Below are 19,652 nucleotides of genomic sequence, written 5' to 3' on the forward strand. Positions count from 1 at the left end.
CTATTAGAGGACCTCAGATTTGAGATGGGTTTGAAGACACGGCTTGGGCAGGCATAAAAAAAAAATGTGGATTAGTTTTTTAGAATAGTAAACTAGGAAGACTACTACTCAGAACACATCTAGAGTTCTGTTTATCTTGCCAATGTAACTGCCAAGAATGAAAATATTTCTAGTTTGCTGTCCCTGTAACTGTCACAGACACACACACACATGCACACGCACATCCTTTTGTTTTACTATCCTTGTGGGGACCAACAAATATATTCCCATTCAAAATCCTATTTTCCCTAACCCTAAATCTAACCCTAACTCCTAAACCTCTAACCCTGACCTTAATTCTACCCATAATCCTTATTGTAACCCTAAACCTAGCTGCTAAGCCTAAAATAGCCCTTTTCCTCGTGGGGACTGGCGAAATGTCCCCACTTATCCAAATGTTCTTGTTTGACTATCCTTGTGAGGACTTCTGGTCCCCACAAGAATAGTAAAACAAAACCACACACACCTCAAGCACTGCTTGAGATGTAAAGATAATGCCCCATGTCCGACAGTGTGTCACTGCATGTGGGAAGGGAACATTTTCACCGGGACATTTTCACCATGTTGGACAAATCAAATCAAATTTTATTTGTCACATACACATGGTTAGCAGATGTTAATGCGAGTGTAGCAAAATGCTTGTGCTTCTAGTTCCGACAATGCAGTAATAACCAACAAGTAATCTAACTAACAATTCCAAAACTACTGTCTTATCCACACAAGTGTAAGGGGATAAAGAATATGTACATAAGGATATATGAATGAGTGATGGTACAGAGCGGCATAGGCAAGATGCAGTAGATGGTATCGAGTACAGTATATACATATGAGATGAGTATGTAAACAAAGTGGCATAGTTAAAGTGGCTAGTGATACATGCATTACATAAAGATGCAGTAGATGATATAGAGTACAGTATATACGTATACATATGAGATGAATAATGTAGGGTATGTAAACATTATATTAGGTAGCATTGTTTAAAGTGGCTAGTGATATATTTTACATCATTTCCCATCAATTCCCATTATTAAAGTGGCTGGAGTTGAGTCCGTGTGTTGGCAGCAGCCACTCAATGTTAGTGGTGGCTGTTTAACAGTCCGATGGCCGTGAGATAGAAGCTGTTTTTCAGTCTCTCGGTCCCAGCTTTGATGCACCTCGCCTTTTGGATGATAGTGGGGTGAACAGGCAGTGGCTCGGGTGGTTGTTGTCCTTAATGATCTTTATGGCCTTCCTGTAACATCGGGTGGTGTAGGTGTCCTGGAGGGCAGGTAGTTTTCCCCCGGTGATGCGTTGTGCAGACCTCACTACCCTCTGGAGAGCCTTACGGTTGTGGGCGGAGCAGTTGCCGTACCAGGCGGTGATACAGCCCGCCAGGATGCTCTCGATTGTGCATCTGTAGAAGTTTGTGAGTGCTTTTGGTGACAAGCCAAATTTCTTCAGCCTCCTGAGGTTGAAGAGGCGCTGCTGCGCCTTCTTCACAATGCTGTCTGTGTGGGTGGACCAATTCAGTTTGTCTGTGATGTGTATGCAGAGGAACTTAAAACTTGCTACCCTCTCCACTACTGTTCCATCGATGTGGATAGGGGGGTGTTCCCTCTGCTGTTTCCTGAAGTCCACAATCATCTCCTTAGTTTTGTTGACGTTGAGTGTGAGGTTATTTTCCTGACACCACACTCCGAGGGCCCTCACCTCCTCCCTGTAGGCCGTCTCGTCATTGTTGGTAATCAAGCCTACCACTGTTGTGTCGTCCGCAAACTTGATGATTGAGTTGGAGGCGTGCGTGGCCACGCAGTCGTGGGTGAACAGGGAGTACAGGAGAGGGCTCAGAACGCACCCTTGTGGGGCCCCAGTGTTGAGGATCAGTGGGGTGGAGATGTTGTTGCCTACCCTCACCACCTGGGGGCGGCCCATCAGGAAGTCCAGTACCCAGTTGCACAGGGCGGGGTCGAGACCCAGGGTCTCGAGCTTGATGACGAGCTTGGAGGGTACCGTGCTTCTACACCTGCATTGCTTGCTGTTTGGGGTTTTAGGCTGGGTTTCTGTACAGCACTTTGAGATATCAGCTGATGTACGAAGGGCTATATGAATACATTTGATTTGATTACTATGGTGTTAAATGCCGAGCTGTAGTCGATGAACAGCATTCTCACATAGGTATTCCTCTTGTCCAGATGGGTTAGGGCAGTGTGCAGTGTGGTTGAGATTGCATCGTCTGTGGACCTATTTGGGCGGTAAGCAAATTGGAGTGGGTCTAGGGTGTCAGGTAGGGTGGAGGTGATATGGTCCTTGACTAGTCTCTCAAAGCACTTCATGATGACGGAAGTGAGCGCTACGGGCAGTAGTCGTTTAGCTCAGTTACCTTAGCTTTCTTGGGAACAGGAACAATGGTGGCCCTCTTGAAGCATGTGGGAACAGCAGACTGAGATAGGGATTGATTGAATATGTCCGTAAACACACCAGCCAGCTGGTCTGCGCATGCTCTGAGGGCGCGGCTGGGGATGCCGTCTGGGCCTGCCGTCTGGGCCTGCAGCCTTGCGAGGGTTAACACGTTTAAATGTTTTACTCACCTCGGCTGCAGTGAAGGAGAGGCCGCATGTTTTGGTTGCAGGCCGTGTCAGTGGCACTGTATTGTCCTCAAAGCGGGCAAAAAAGTTATTTAGTCTGCCTGGGAGCAAGACATCCTGGTCTGTGACGGGGCTGGTTTTCATTTTGTAATCCGTGATTGACTGTAGACCCTGCCACATACCTCTTGTGTCTGAGCCGTTGAATTGAGATTCTACTTTGTCTCTATACTGACGCTTCGCTTGTTTGATTGCCTTGCAGACGGAATAGCTATATTGTTTGTATTCGGTCATATTTCCGGTCACCTTGCCCTGATTAAAAGCAGTGGTTCGTGCTTTCAGTTTCACGCGAATGCTGCCATAAATCCACGGTTTCTGGTTTGGGAATGTTTTCATCGTTGCTATGGGAACGACATCTTCAACACACGTTCTAATGAACTCGCACACCGAATCAGCGTATTCGTCAATGTTGTTGTCTGACACAATACGAAACATATCCCAGTCCACGTGATGGAAGCAGTCTTGGAGTGTGGAATCAGATTGGTCGGACCAGCGTTGAACAGACCTCAGCGTGGGAGCTTCTTGTTTTAGTTTCTGTCTGTAGGCAGGGATCAACAAAATGGAGTCGTGGTCAGCTTTTCCGAAAGGAGGGCGGGGCAGGGCCTTATATGCGTCGCGGAAGTTAGAATAGCAGTGATCCAAGGTTTTGCCAGCCCTGGTTGCGCAATCGATATACTGATACAATTTAGGGAGTCTTGTTTTCAGATTAGCCTTGTTAAAATCCCCAGCTACAATGAATGCAGCCTCCAGATGTATGGATTCCAGTTTGCAAAGAGTCAAATAAAGTTCGTTCAGAGCCATCGATGTGTCTGCTTGGGGGGGAATATATACGGCTGTGATTATAATCGAAGAGAATTCCCTTGGTAGATAATGCGGTCGACATTTGATTGTGAGGAATTCTAAATCAGGTGAACAGAAGGACTTGAGTTCCTGTATGCTTTTGTGACCACACCACGTCTCGTTAGCCATAAGGCATACGCCCCCGCCCCTCTTCTTACCAGAAAGATGTTTGTTTCTGTCGGCGCGATGCGTGGAGAAACCAGCTGGCTGCACCGACTCCGATAGCGTCTCTCCAGTGAGCCATGTTTCCGTGAAGCAAAGAACGTTACAGTCTCTGATGTCCCTCTGGAATGCTACCCTTGCTCGGATTTCATCAACCTTGTTGTCAAGAGACTGGACATTGGCGAGAAGTATACTGGGGAGTGGTGCACGATGAGCCCGTCTCCGGAGTCTGACCAGAAGACCACTACGTTTCCCTCTTTTACGAAGTTGTTTTTTTGGGTCGCCGGCTGGGATCCATTCCGTTGTCCTGGGTGAAAGGCAGAACACAGGATCCACTTCGCGAAAGTCATATTCTTGGTCGTACTGATGGTGAGTTGACGCTGCTCTTATATTCAGTAGTTCTTCTCGACTGTATGTAATGAAACCTAAGATGACCTGGGGTACTAATGTAAGAAATAACACGTAAAAAAACAAAAACATTGCATAGTTTCCTAGAAACGTGGAGCGAGGCAGCCATCTCTGTCGGCGCCGGAAGTACGCCGACAGTCCGTTAAAATGTGTCTGACTGATGTCACCTCCATACTCAATATTAATACGGCTTGAAAACTCCTCATATCAATATGATTAAGGGCAGTGGTCTGCATTTGTCTAAAGAGCGCATAAGGCACTGCACACAACCCTTGATTTGTATTAAGCACAGTCACTGAATGAGGCTTGGCTGGGTGCTGAAAAGTCCACACACGCCCACCATAAGTGCTGTTACTGCACTCTACGGCATTCTAAAGTGCCTATTAGGACATCCAATAGTCAAAGGAATATGAAATACAAATGGTATAGAGAGAAATAGTCTACGTGTCATAATTCCTATAATAACTACAACTTAAAACTTCTTAACTGGGAATATTGAAGAACTGGGAATATTGAAACACCAGCTTTCATATGTTCTGAGCAAGGAACTTAAACGTTAGCTTTTTTAGATGGCACATATTGCACTTTTACTTTCTTCTCCAACACTGTGTTTTCGCATTATTTAAACGTTATCTACCCGAAGGAGTTATCCGTCTGGCTCCTCCGTCGCGACGTTACCTGAACGCCCATCTGCGGCCTGCTAACCGTTAGCTGTCTTACCGGCTGCTATCTGAATAGACAATCGGACAATTTATTTATTTTTATTATGTTTTCTTCTTGGGCCTCTATAACTATATCTATTGTTTTTATTTTTGTTGTTGTTGTGTGATTTGGATTAATCCCCTCTACCACACGGAACCACACTAATCTACTGACGGAACGCAAGAGGTGGCTAACAACAGACCTCCATCCTATGCTAGCTTGCTACCGATGGCCTGGCTAGCTGTCTAAATCACGTGATCCCCAACCAACCTCTCCACTCACTGGACCCTTTTGATCACTTGACTAAGCATGCCTCTCCTTAATGTCAATATGTCTTGTCCATTGCTGTTCTGGTTAGTGTTTATTGGCTTATTTCACTGTAGAGCCTCTACCTTATCCAACCTATTAGTTCCACCACCCACACATGCAATGACATCTCCTGGTTTCAATGATGTTTCTAGAGACAATATCTCTCTCCATCACTCAATACCTAGGTTTACCTCCACTGTATTCACATCCTACCATACCTTTGTCTGTACATTATAACTTGATGCTATTTTATCGCCCCCAGAAACCTCCTTTTACTCTATGTTCCAGACGTTCTAGACGACCAATTCTCATAGCTTTTAGCCGTACCCTTATTCTACTCCTCCTATGTTCCTCTGGCGATGTAGAGGTGAATCCAGGCCCTGCAGTGCCTAGCTCCACTCCTATTCCCCAGGCGCTCTCTTTTGACGACTTCTGTAACCGTAATAGCCTTGGTTTCATGCATGTTAACATTAGAAGCCTCCTCCCTAAGTTTGTTCTATTCACTGCTTTAGCACACTCTGCCAACCCGGATGTTCTAGCTGTGTCTGAATCCTGGCTTAGGAAGACCACCAAAGATTCAGAAATTTTTATTCCAAACTACAACTTTTTCAGACAAGATAGAACTGCCAAAGGGGGCGGTGTTGCAATCTACTGCAAAGATAGCCTGCAGAGTTCTGTCCTACTATCCAGGTCTGTACCCAAACAATTTGAACTTCTACTTTTAAAAATCCACCTCTCTAAAAACAAGTCTCTCACCGTTGCCGCCTGCTATAGACCACCCTCTGCCCCCAGCTGTGCTCTGGACACCATATGTGAACTGATTGCCCCCCATCTATCTTCAGAGTTCGTGCTGCTAGGCGACCTAAACTGGAACATGCTTAACACCCCAGCCATCCTAAAATCTAAACTTGATGCCCTCAATCTCACACAAATTATCAATGAACCTACCAGGTACCTCCCCAAAGCCTTAAACACGGGCACCCTCATAGATATCATCCTAACCAACTTGCCCTCTAAATACACCTCTGCTGTCTTCAACCAAGATCTCAACCAGCGATCACTGCCTCATTGCCTGCATCCGTAATGGGTCAGCGGTCAAACGACCTCCACTCATCACTGTAAAACGCTCCCTGAAACACTTCAGCGAGCAGGCCTTTCTAATCGACCTGGCCGGGGTATCCTGGAAGGATATTGATCTCATCCCGTCAGTAGAGGATGCCTGGATATTTTTTTTTAAATGCCTTCCTAACCATCTTAAATAAACATGCCCCATTCAAGAAATTTAGAACCAGGAACAGATATAGCCCTTGGTTCTCCCCAGACCTGACTGCCCTTAACCAACACAAAAACATCCTATGGCGTTCTGCATTAGCATCGAACAGCCCCCGTGATATGCAGCTGTTCAGGGAAGCTAGAAACCATTATACACAGGCAGTTAGAAAAGCCAAGGCTAGCTTTTTCAAGCAGAAATTTGCTTCCTGCAACACTAACTCAAAAAAGTTCTGGGACACTGTAAAGTCCATGGAGAACAAGAACACCTCCTCCCAGCTGCCCACTGCACTGAAGATAGGAAACACTGTCACCACTGATAAATCCACCATAATTGAGAATTTCAATAAGCATTTTTCTACGGCTGGCCATGCTTTCCACCTGGCTAGTCCTACCCCGGACAACTGCACTGCACCCCCAACAGCAACTCGCCCAAGCCTTCCCCATTTCTCCTTCTCCAAAATCCATTCAGCTGATGTTCTGAAAGATCTGCAAAATCTGGAACCCTACAAATCAGCAGGGCTAGACAATCTGGACCCTTTCTTTCTAAAATTATCTGCAGAAATTGTTGCCACCCCTATTACTAGCCTGTTCAACCTCTCTTTCGTGTCGTCTGAGATTCCCAAAGATTGTAAAGCAGCTGCGGTCATCCCCCTCTTCAAAGGGGGGGATACTCTTGACCCAAACTGCTACAGACCTATATCTATCCTACCGTGCCTTTCTAAGGTCTTCGAAAGCCAAGTCAACAAACAGATTACCGACCATTTCGAATCTCACCATACCTTCTCTGCTATGCAATCTGGTTTCAGAGCTGGTCATGGGTGCACCTCAGCCACCCTCAAGGTCCTAAACGATATCTTAACCGCCATCGATAAGAAACATTACTGTGCAGCCGTATTCATTGATCTGGCCAAGGCATTCGACTCTGTCAATCACCACATCCTCATCGGCAGACTCGACAGCCTTGGTTTCTCAAATTATTGCCTCGCCTGGTTCACCAACTACTTCTCTGATAGAGTTCAGTGTGTCAAATCGGAGGGTCTGCTGTCCGGACCTCTGGCAGTCTCTATGGGGGTGCCACAGGGTTCAATTCTTGGACCGACTCTCTTCTCTGTATACATCAATGAGGTCGCTCTTGCTGCTGGTGAGTCTCTGATCCACCTCTGCGCAGACGACACCATTCTGTATACTTCCAGCCCTTCTTTGGACACTGTTAACAACCCTCCAGGCAAGCTTCAATGCCATACAACTCTCCTTCCGTGGCCTCCAATTGCTCTTAAATACAAGTAAAACTAAATGCATGCTCTTCAACCGATCGCTACCTGCACCTACCCGCCTGTCCAACATCACTACTCTGGACGGCTCTGACTTAGAATACGTGGACAACTACAAATACTTAGGTGTCTGGTTAGACTGTAAACTCTCCTTCCAGACCCATATCAAACATCTCCAATCCAAAGTTAAATCTAGAATTGGCTTCCTATTTCGCAACAAAGCATCCTTCACTCATGCTGCCAAACATACCCTTGTAAAACTGACCATCCTACCAATCCTCGACTTTGGTGATGTCATTTACAAAATAGCCTCCAATACCCTACTCAACAAATTGGATGCAGTCTATCACAGTGCAATCCGTTTTGTCACCAAAGCCCCATATACTACCCACCATTGCGACCTGTACGCTCTCGTTGGCTGGCCCTCGCTTCATACTCGTCGCCAAACCCACTGGCTCCATGTCATCTACAAGACCCTGCTAGGCAAAGTCCCCCCTTATCTCAGCTCGCTGGTCACCATAGCATCTCCCACCTGTGGCACACGCTCCAGCAGGTATATCTCTCTAGTCACCCCCAGAACCAATTCTTTCTTTGGCCGCCTCTCCTTCCAGTTCTCTGCTGCCAATGACTGGAACGAACTACAAAAATCTCTGAAACTGGAAACACTTATCTCCCTCCCTAGCTTTAAGCACCAACTGTCAGAGCAGCTCACAGATTACTGCACCTGTACATAGCCCACCTATAATTTAGCCCAAACAACTACCTCTTTCCCAACTGTATTTAATTTTATTTATTTATTTATTTTGCTCCTTTGCACCCCATTATTTTTATTTCTATTTTGCACATTCTTCCATTGCAAAACTACCATTCCAGTGTTTTACTTGCTATATTGTATTTACTTTGCCACCATGGCCTTTTTGCCTTTACCTCCCTTCTCACCTCATTTGCTCACATTGTATATAGACTTGTTTATACTGTATTATTGACTGTATGTTTGTTTTACTCCATGTGTAACTCTGTGTCGTTGTATCTGTCGAACTGCTTTGCTTTATCTTGGCCAGGTCGCAATTGTAAATGAGAACTTGTTCTCAACTTGCCTACCTGGTTAAATAAAGGTGAAATAAAAATAAATAAATAAAAAAACATGTTTCATTATATATTTGAGACTAAATTGATTTTATTTATGTATTATATTAAGTTAAAATACAAGTGTTCATTGTTCACTCAGCTTGTTGTAATTGTCATTATTACAAATATATATATATATATATATATATATTCGGACGATTAATCGGCATCAGTTTTTTTTTTTTGGTCCTCCAATAATCGGTATCGGCGTTGAAAAATCATAATCGGTCGACCTCTAATAGAATTGTGTCTTGTGCTGTATAACACTGGGCATCATTCAACCACTCAGAATGATGGTGTTTGTATTGTAAGTGTGAAGTGTCTTTCCTCCTGCAATGTGTTTACCTGTCTTTTTATGAGCTTACCAGGGCTCACATTTGGAGCCGTTCAAGAGTGCTCCTCTACACAGGTAACTGCGAATTCACTTGAGAGGTCCTGAGTCATAAAAAAGTGAATATGAATTTAGACATGACAGAACTCAAAGGAGTTTTCTTCCGTAAACTGCCTCAGACTTTACTATAGATCTCCCCTCTGAACACGAGGAAAGCAAAGACAAAGTATGGGTGTATTTAATGGTGATTGTTTTTGTGAGAAGGCAGTGGTCCTCTGGTTTATTTTACCTCAGGGGGCTGTATATTACCCCTGGGGATAACTAATGCTATGTTGCTGATTCAGAGGGAGATGATGATGCTATTTGATTGGAAGGCCTCAATCAAATCAACCTGTCAAATCAATTGAAAAGCCCTCTAAATCACAATGAGTGTTTACTCTTGAGAAGAGGAGTGAGAGAGGGGACGTGTGTGTGTGTGGTGTGTGTGTGTGTGTGTGTTATACACTCCTTGCTGGAGGGCAGGTAATAAATGTTGTATAATGGAAGAAGACATGTATAGCCGATGGTTTTATCTTTTTGCATGGTTTTGGCTATAGAGCACTTATCTGCCTTGTTGCTTCCACAAAAATATCACCCCCCGTATTCTGCCATGCCAAGTCAGTTTGCCCCCACATCCTTTCAATTAAATATTGAATGACATAATGGCTGCAAGAGGCAGCAGGCGTTGACCAAGTGTCATAATAATACATTATGCTTAACTTGCTGAATATAGATTGAATATGGATCGAAAAAAGTGGTTATCTTGATCGAACATTAGGGCTGAACAGGCCGTGTTCAGCTGATCTGCTGACTGTTGGGAAGCTACCCAAAATACTAATCAAATCATTGGCGATGCTGATTACTTTTGATGCATTAAGTAACGTTTACAAAAAACAAAGACTAACACGCAACCCAAACCGGCTACACGCGTGCACCAACGTGTTCAAATGTATTTTGTCCACCGACACCAAACGCAATCACGACACGCAGGTTCAAATATCAAAACAAACTCTGAACCAATGACAATAATTTGGGGACAGGTCGAAAAGCATTACACATGTATGGCAATTTAGCTAGCTAGCTTGCACTTGCTAGCTAATTTGTCCTATTTAGCTAGCTTGCTGTTGCTAGCTAATTTGTCCTGGGATATAAACATTGAGTTGTTATTTTACTTGAAATGCACAAGGTGCTCAACTCAATTTAATCCACACATAAAGCGGCCAACCGAATCCTTTCTAGTCATCTCTCCTCCTTCCAGGATTTTTCATCTTTCAACTTATATGGTGATTGGCATCTACATTTTCATAGTATTACCATGACAACCGACAACATTTAGTCTTTCAATCACCCACGTGGGTATAACCAATGAGGAGATGGCACGTGGGTACCTGCTTCTATAAACCAATGAGGAGATGGGAGAAGCAGGACTTGCAGCGTGATCTGCGTCAGTAATAGGAAATACTTCTATTTTAGCCCTTGGCAACGCAGATGCTCATTGGTGTGCGCGAGCAGTTTCATTAGATATTTAGTTACAGTCGGAAGTTTACATACACTTAGGTTGGAGTCATTAAATCTCGTTTTACAACCACGCCAAAACTATAGTGTGTTAACAATACATTTGTGGAAAGTCGGTTAGGACATCTACTTTGCATGACACAAGTCATTTTCCAACAATTGTTCACAGACAGATTATTTAACTTATAATTCACTGTATTACAATTCCAGTGGTTCAGAAGTTTACATGCAATAAGTTGACTGTGGATTTAAACAGCTTGGGAAATTCCAGAAAATGATGTTATGGCTTTAGAAGCTTCTGATAGGCTAATTGACATCATTTGAGTCAATTGGAGGTGTACCTGTGGATGTATTTCAAGACCTACCTTCAAACTCAGTGCCTCTTTGCTTGACATCATGGGAAAATCAAAAGAAATCAGCCAAGACCTCAGAAAAAAAATGTAGACCTCCACACATCTGATTCATCCTTCAGAGCAATTTCCAAACGCCTGACGATACCACGTTCATCTGTACAAACAATAGTACGCAAGTATAAAAAACATGGAACCACACAGTCGTCATACCGCTTGGGAAGGAGACGCGTTCAGTCTTTTAGAGATGAACGTACTTTGGTGCGAAAAATACAAATCAATCCCAGAACAACAATGAAGGACATTGTGAAGATTCTGGAGGAAACGGGTACAAAAGTATCTATATCCACAGTAAAACGAGTCCTATATTGACATAACCTGAAAGGCCGCTCAGCAAGGAAGAAACCACTGCTCCAAAACCGCCACAAAAAAGCCAGACTACGGTTTGCAACTGCACATGGGGACACAGATCGTACTTTTTGGAGAAATGTCCTCTGGTCTGAAGAGACAAAAATCAAATATTTTGGGCCGTAATGACCATCGTTTTGTTTGGAGGGAAAAGGGGGAGGCTTGCAAGCCGAAGAACACCATCCCAACCGTGAAGCATGGGGGTGGCAGCATCATGTTGTGGGGGTGCTTTGCTGCAGGAGGGACTGGTGCACTTCACAAAATAGATGGCATCATGGGGGGGGGGGGGGCGTATGTGGATATATTGAAGCAACATCTCAAGACATCAATCAGGAAGTTAAAGCTTGGTCGCAAATGGGTCATCCAAATGGACAATGACCCCAAGCATACTTCCAAAGTTGTGGCAAGATGGCTTAAGGACAACAAAGTCAAGGTATTGGAGTGACCATCACAAAGCCCTGACCTCAATCCTATAGAACATTTGTGGACAGGACTGATAAAGCGTGTCTGAGCAAGGAGGCCTACAAACCTGACTCAGTTACACCAGCTCTGTCAGGAGGAATGGGCTAAAATTCACCCAACTTATTGTGGGAAGCTTGTGGAAGGGTATCCAATACATTTGACCCAAGTTAAACAATTTAAAGGCAATGCTACCAAATACTAATTGAGTGTATGTAAACTTCTGACCCACTGGGAATGTGATGAAAGAAAGAAAAGCTGAAATCATTCTCTCTACTATTATTCTGACATTTCACATTCTTAAAATAAAGTGGTGATCCTAACTGACCTAAGACAGGGAATTTTTAATAGGATTAAATGTCAGATATTGTGAAAAACTGAGTTTAAATAAATTTGGCTAAGGTGTATGTAAACTTCCGACTTCAACTGGAAGTACCCGGCTTTGTACTGACAATCTTTATGTACTATTAAGGGACCAATGAATATCCTAATTTCAGAGCAGAATGCAGAAATGCTGTAACCCTTTTCCCTCAAAGGGAAGTGGAGATACAGTATCTCATTCTCCCATGCTGCCTTTTAACACTCAGTAGTTGCCTCTTAGCAACTCCCACAGTTAATTACCTTTGCAGGTTATGGGTTGGTAGAATCTGGGTGTCAGGGTAGCATTGGTGCCACGGTAACAGAGTAGAAATGTTGTCCTTTCTCTACAGGGTGTCTGTTCTTTACAGAGTACAGCCTCAATGTATGTAGTGGTTTTGGGATTGACAATTTACTGGAATAACAATTAAGATCTACCAATCCTTAGGGAATGTGGTGTCAGTGAAAGTGTGCTGAAGCAGGGGTGGAGTGTGAGAGTGTGGAAAGGGAGTCTCCAGAATGTTGATTTGCTTTACCAGTAATGGAACGATTATTGAGTTACAGAGAAACAAATGCACTGGAGGATGATTGCTAATGAAAACAATTAATTACCTTGAATCCAGAGGGCAAAAGCATCATGAAGAAAATCAAAATAAATTAGAAATTGTAACCTCCCTTGCAAGTATTTCAGTTCCAAGAGTGTCCCCTGACAATTTACTCTAAACAGGAAACTATTTATGGCACTTCTTCAAGGCTGCCGTTCCATGTTTATTTGAATTAACTAATAAAATAGTGTCTTCATGTAATTGTTGTTAGTCACTACTGTGATTCTGAGGTAGATTTATGTCTCATTTCTGGAGAAGTGTAAGGAGGAGGTTATTTTTACGGTTTACTCCGTATCTGCTATAATATCTAGAAAGCAACGTACAGATAATTCAGAACAGCGTTTAGAAGTGTCCCACTGAAACAAAAGCATTTGACAGCCCTCTCTGGCTATACCATGATTAAGATGGTCCCATGCAGACTCTGCCTCTCCTCTAAACCCAACCATCATCCCAAGCAATTTGTCTCAGTCCCTCATATCTGCCCGGTCTATTTGCTAAGTGCACACATGGGCACAAAGACAGCTTGTGTTCCAGCAGACAGGCTTTTTAGGGAAGGCTCATCTCCATGTGGCGAAACGAGGAAGCTGAGTGAAGGTGACAGTAACTTAGACAAATTGGAGTGCTTTGTTTTTACATGCTAGATTGTCTACCCATATTCATCTGCCATCCTATATACTTCATAATTCATGCCTCTGAGTAAGAAAGTAACATTTTGGTTTGAGCAGAAAAAGCCCTTTATTTCTGGAGTTCTACAGTCTTTCTAGTTTTCTAATACTGTATTATTCTTTGATGTATTGATTTATGAGTAGGACTGTTTTCTCATAGAGCAGGAAACATACCAGGATGTACTACACAGGGGAAATGCACAAACTCATTTTCTTATTTAGGAATTCATACAGAAACTCGGTGGTGCAAATCGAGGTCGTGCAGAGCACAGCACAGTCGATGACTGCATTCGAAAACAGGTCTGGAGAAATTTACAGATTTGAGCTATTTCGCTACAGCAGGAAAATAATCCTGCAGCAACAGGAAATGTGAATTATTATGTGGATTATAATTCATGTACATTTTTGTAGGGGTTGATGCATTTTACAAAGGGAAAATCAAGTCTGAAATGTTCAATTACAAACTTCAGAAGCCTTTTTAAACCTTAAATACACTACATGTCCTGCATTTCAGGGAGGACCAACTGCAACACAGTGATCAAATTAAGATCCTATATCTGTAATGAAGATGTCTTATTCCGTAGGTAGTGTGTGCAGGTTAAGACATTTAAGGTAGGGTATCGCTGGAGTCTATTGGCAAAGAGGAAAAGAAGAGTTGTTCTTATTGCATGCCTTATTTCTCTATGCCTCTGCACCGCTCCCTGATGAATCAGCAGACTACAGTTGTAGGATCTTAATTTGATCACCCTGTTGCAGGAGAACTTTCAAACGTAGTGTATCTGAGGTTTAAAAAGGCTTCTGAAGTTTGACATTTTCACAGACATTTCAGACTGAATTTACCCTTATGAAAAATGTATCAACCTCTACAAAAATGTATATTAATTATAATCTACATAATAATTCACATTTCCTGTTGCTGCAGGATATTTTAACCACTGTAGCAAACTGGCTCAAATGAATATCCTACATATGTATCCTGCTGAAGGTTGGTGTAAACCATGGATTGATAACCCAGAGACTGAAGGAAGTGAGACAGAGAGAGATGATGACGGGAAGGAAGGAAGAGACTCAGCAGGAGACTGCATCACCAGTGGCCTGCCCGAGGATTCATCACTGTTAACCCTAATTGGGATGTTAATCAAAATGCATATGTCTCATCATGTCCCCTACTCACTGGCTCCCAGGGCTTTTAAAACATTAATAATCCATCACTGATCCAGAAGTGAACCGAATGGACCTAACTAACTGTTATACTGTGGGTCATTGTGTGTTATTCTATGAGTTATTCATTGCCACATGCGTAGCTGTGAGACTATTGAGGTTGCTGCTATGTCATTGTTGTTGAACCGTGAGTGAGTGAAACAACTCCCTCCTGTGTCAGTGTTCTTATTACGGAGTGTACTGAGTGGAGAGGCTTTCTAACTTATACTAACTATTGAGTGAATGAAGCAGCTAATTACAGAGGAGACACTTTTTTTCTCCCATATCTTGAGCAGGGGATTCTAATTAGCGGCAATGGGACCTAATTGCTAGTTAATTAGAGGGAATGAAGAACCTGTGAGGAGCTACGAATATAGGCCCAATCAGCCAGAGTTGAACATTCCCTGATCCTGACAGAAATTAGTGCTCCATTGCAGACTGGCATTTGTGCTGATGTATTGGGAGAGAGTGCTACTAAGGCATCTCATACCCACAGGATGTTGAAAATCAGCCTCAATTATCACCATGTCTCATTTGATAATTTTTACCCTGGAACTTAATTACTTCGTGCCGCTGAATTCTCCTGTTATCTAATTGTTTTTCAGTATTCCTCACAAACCACCTGAAGGCAACACACACACCACACAGGTTTATTTTCAGATGTTCATTAAAATCACTACAGCAATTAGCATCTGGCCACTTTTGTCCACTGGGCTGCAACATGTCCGGTTATTCATAATAGTTATCACCAATCCATATAATCACAATCTGCGCTGTGCGCATTAAAGACATGCCCCATTCATGCTGTCGTGTTTTCTTATAGTGCACATTAATACTACCAGTTATAGTAATGTGCCTTCCTGTGTAGGCTATCTTTATATTCATTCATTCATCATTATATTGAACATATTGCAAGTACAGTAGGGCTGTGGGGGTCATGAAATTTTGTCAGACGGTGATTGTCAAGCAAATAACTGCCGGTCTCACGGCAATTGACTGTTAATTAACATAAACACGTTTAGCATCTCCTGGCTTCCACACATAGCCTACAAGCCACTGATGCAACCTTTGGAACATCTACATTTAAAAAAGGTTAATAAATCCATGTAATATAGCCTAGACCTTCACAATAAATCCATGATTTATTTTAGACAGGTATAAAAAAACATGATATGAAGAAAATGTAGTCTATTTCAGAAGAACAGAATAGCAGTTGTCCTTATGTTAGGCCCTGATCTGGTTATGCCATATGGCTGTGGGCTACACTAGTTCATTTAGCAACAAGAGTTGCTTAGAATCCACACAATTTTTTATTATTTTATAGTATGAAGAATACAATTGAACATAGCTGAATAAAATTGAAAATATATTTTCTCCAAACGATTTCCAATGAAGTGCACGCAATTCTGTGTTGTGCTATGCTTAATGCTTAATATCGAGTTATTTATGCAACTTTAGTTGTGATATAAACTTTGGGCTATATGTTTAGATTTTAATACATTCTGAAGCTGCACGATGCAACTCTAATGATGATTGGAAAAAATTCTCATGAAAAGCATGAGCTCTGATTTGTTTTCTTGTGCAGGCTGCACAAACTTCATCAATCACTCATTCTCAATTTGACAAGCACTTGATAATATTCTCAACAGACCATGAATTTCCCAGCAGCATCCCCCTTGTGTGGCCATAATGCCCACTGAAAAAATCCATGCCTTTTGCGGTGGACATTGTGCCCTTGGGCTGAATATAACAATTATAATTCCCTTCTCCTGGCTTTCCACAGCCGCCTCTCATTCATGTGGCTCTCTCAGATATCTCAATTCTTAGCCAATGCCCGTCACATTAACAGGTCCTTCTCACAGGCATCTCAGCTAAGAAGTAGGCTACAAGTGAAGACCGACACATCGGAGACACAACTGCGCGCATCCCTCTTATCGAGTTCCGAGGAGCATATTGAAGATGTTAGAAGAACTAGGCTTACCGAACAGCTAAAGCACTAGCCTATGTCAATCTACTATCCCCAATAGTACAAAAGTTGACCTAAAAATGTTTAAAAGTAATGAGGCTGATGCAACAGATTACAACATTTGACTTAAAATGTTGACAAACAATTAGGCTATTTCTTCAAATCATAAATGCAGCAATGCGTACACGGCAGTAAGCTATAAGCGCGAATGTTACAAAATGCAATCAATTAGCAGGAAAACACTGTTCTCAAAAGTGACTGCAAATGCATGCAACAATTTCAAAGACTTTACTGAGTTACAGTTTAAATAAGGAAATCAGTCAATTGATATAAATTCACAAGGCCCTAATCTATGGATTTCACATGACTGGGCAGGGATGCACCCTTGGCAGATGGGCCCACCCACTGGGGAGCCAGGCCCAGCCAATCAGAATGAGTTTTTCCCCACAAAAGGACTTCATTGCAGACACATACTCCTCACTTTAATTGTGATTCAAAAAGTATCAAACATATAGGCCTATGGACTAAGCTACATGAGGTGTGCGACTGTGATTTTTTTTTTTTAAAGTAGCAAAAAAAAGGCATGCACTGTTTCTTGCCTTACTACACACACTGGGCATCATTCACAAGTGATAATACATCATTCACAAGTATTGTCACCCATCAGATGATTCTTAACTTAATGTTGTCTTTTCATATTCTCAATAATAGATATGTGAAATTGGTTTTGATTTAGAATAGACCAATATCATGCTGCTGTGTCGAAACATGCACTTAAGTCGTGAATGGAGGACACTTTTCCCATGGTTCATTTTCATGCCAGCCAGGAAGGCTATGCTCCTGTTGTTAAGCAAAGCAATCTGCTTTAATATTAGGATAAATAAATATAGTAGACTTAGCCTATAGAAAGCTGATGGGATCCTCCTCTTTTTAAAAGAGGCCATCAAAACTGTTTTCTCACGCAATTGCATAGCCTATAGAAATGTTGCGCAACAAGAGCTTATATGCTCTCATGAAGTGTTTGATTTGATTTTTCGAAAACATTTGCATTGATGTCAGAGTGATTAGAGGGACAGTAGAGTGCTGATTACCAGGCAGTTAGCAAGTTTGGTAGGCTACTAATGACCATCAGAGCTTGGAGAAGCCAAGTTACTGTGACTAAATGGTCTTGTGGAATTTGGTGGTAATACGGTCAATGAAACAGCCCTAATCCCAAGCATGTTCAACTGTCACTGGGCATTAGCGATGTCCATCATAAGCCATACTACTGTAGTTGTATTGATGTGGACATATAGACATGTTGTAGTAAAACTAGTAATGTATGATTGCAGTCTAGATGTGAATTTGTCATATACTGAAAGGGAATGTAAGACCGCACCCTTCTGTCTGTTTCAAGGCCAGAAGAGACAGTTGCAGGCGAAGACAAAGAGTCATTCTGGCCTCATTGCGTCAGGAGTTTTGGCTGAAGCCAAAAACATTTGCAAGCAATGATGTTCTTTGAAATGCTGTTAGTGGTAAAAGCATGCAGGTACAAAGACGAGAAGTGATGATTTGCTTTGAAGCCAGAGGAGCGTGCACGGTTCAGTTGAATCCCATTGAGTGCACCCGCTGTTGTTTTTTTTTGTTGTAAACCACAGACGACTCAAAAGATTAACTTTGAACAGATGTTATTATGAGGGGGAAATCATCCATGCCTGCACTATCAAACCTCTCCATTCCTGCCAGTGGGCAGAGGGCAGAGGTTTAGTCATCTCTGTCTCATCGACTGACTAATCTCGTATGGAAGGACAGACCTGTAGAAGCAGACAGTGGCCTATCAAGACACTCAAATTAAGTGTAGCTCACTCAAGAGTGTCTTGAAACAAAACGTTGGATTGGGTTTAATAGTTGTGTTTTAAAGTGTTTTTTAAGCAGTTTCCCAGGAACGGTTCAGGTATGCTTCAAGGCAAGCCCCTAATCTGCTCTGCTCAGAAGACTCAATGATGTGTAAACCTTCCCACTGTGTTAACTTTGCAACCTGTGTCGGTGTGTTTCGCCTCTGGCATTACCATGTAGGCGCGTCTTGTAACCTTTGAATCGAGAGAAAATTGCTTCAAAGAATATCAACCACTCTCATTATCCCATCCTCTTTTGATAACTTCATTCACCTTACGTCAGAGAGAAACCCTAATTATTTTCACTTTAAGTTGTGACATTAGCATGAAAGACAGTAGCCTTAAATTCTAATTTTAAGATAATGATCATATATTTACCCTCCAAGTTCAACTCACTCTTCCTCTTCTCTCCAGTTGAACTTGAAAGCCCCGTGTGACATTTGCATTAGCATACGTCAGATCCGAGGACAGATAGCAGCCTGTCCTCTGCTGTTTCAGTAAACTATTAGACTTGGGGTGTTGGTGTCAGATGCCTCATGTTGAAGAGCACAGACCACAGGGCTGGAGGAGGAGAGCCCTTTATGCATCTGCTTCCACAGGGAACCACTACAGAGACGACTTTGTGTTACTGTAGGACGTGATGCTAGGTGAAGTTATCAGGCCCTTTGAAGCTCAGAGCTTGCACCTGAATTGCATCAGTGTCACAGGGGACATCTTCCACATTGACTGCAGCAGGTGCATCAGCAGAAACAATGTGGGGGTATTTATCATACACAATATTCAGAAGTTTCAAATATTTTCTGTTTTAAATGTTAAAAAGGTCTCTTCAACTTGTCAACACTGGTTAAGTCCTGTCCACCTCTCAAGAGCTGTCACTATGTCACTGCAGGCCATACCTGAAGGAATGCCCAGAGATATGAGTGGTGTTCTGAATCATGGCATCTCTACTCCTGAAATAGTCTGAGTGATGTATTACTTGTTCCCACAACTGCCTCTGACACACAGGCATCACAGATGTGTGCTCAATTAACATGAGGCGTTTGCACATTTGAGAGACATTGATCTGTAAACCTCATTACTGATATCTGTAGCATGTGTGGTTTCTATATTCCACTTCCTCATGAAACC

The 19,652-nt window shown here is 42.6% G+C and overlaps 1 protein-coding gene across 1 annotated transcript in view; it reads left to right on the forward strand.

Moving 5' to 3' along the window:
• Positions 1-19,652, forward strand: part of LOC109895413 (polypeptide N-acetylgalactosaminyltransferase 18-like) — a 91,031-nt gene that overhangs the window by 2,267 nt on the left and 69,112 nt on the right. The window lies entirely within an intron of this gene.

Source organism: Oncorhynchus kisutch, linkage group LG8, assembly GCF_002021735.2.
Source record: "Oncorhynchus kisutch isolate 150728-3 linkage group LG8, Okis_V2, whole genome shotgun sequence".
NCBI lineage: Eukaryota > Metazoa > Chordata > Actinopteri > Salmoniformes > Salmonidae > Oncorhynchus > Oncorhynchus kisutch.